The sequence below is a fragment of the Penaeus monodon genome, chromosome 19, assembly GCF_015228065.2.
Source record: "Penaeus monodon isolate SGIC_2016 chromosome 19, NSTDA_Pmon_1, whole genome shotgun sequence".
Taxonomy (NCBI): domain Eukaryota; kingdom Metazoa; phylum Arthropoda; class Malacostraca; order Decapoda; family Penaeidae; genus Penaeus; species Penaeus monodon.
In genome coordinates, this window is record NC_051404.1 from 33873464 (window position 1) to 33873819 (window position 356).

A 356-nucleotide genomic window follows, 5' to 3' on the forward strand; every position below is an offset into this window, starting at 1 on the left:
CATTAAGTTTTACAATTACCTAAACCTATAAAAACTTTTTTTATGTAAAAAATGTTTCGTATTTGATCTTTATATCGTACTCCTTTTGTAATGAGTGGAGATGTAGAGTTTATGCAACATAATCACCATTATATACTTACCTTTACTTGTCGAAAGGTAATGCGGTATATATTCAAATCCCGTTTTGAAAATCAAAATCAGAGAAACGGCGAGAAAATAACGAAAAATCCTCACTCTCCGGTGGTATTCCACACGGGAACTTATTTAAGGCATACACTTTGCAGTAAGACAGGAAATCAATCTGGGAAAGGGAGGATAACGATTTTTCTTCCGCAATAGAACAATGGCGTTCAGTA

General features: G+C 34.0%; 1 protein-coding gene across 12 annotated transcripts in view; it reads right to left on the reverse strand.

The window, feature by feature from the left end:
- Positions 1-356, reverse strand: part of LOC119585187 (voltage-dependent L-type calcium channel subunit beta-1-like) — a gene marked incomplete at its 5' end in the record, with an annotated part of 60717 nt that overhangs the window by 45073 nt on the left and 15288 nt on the right.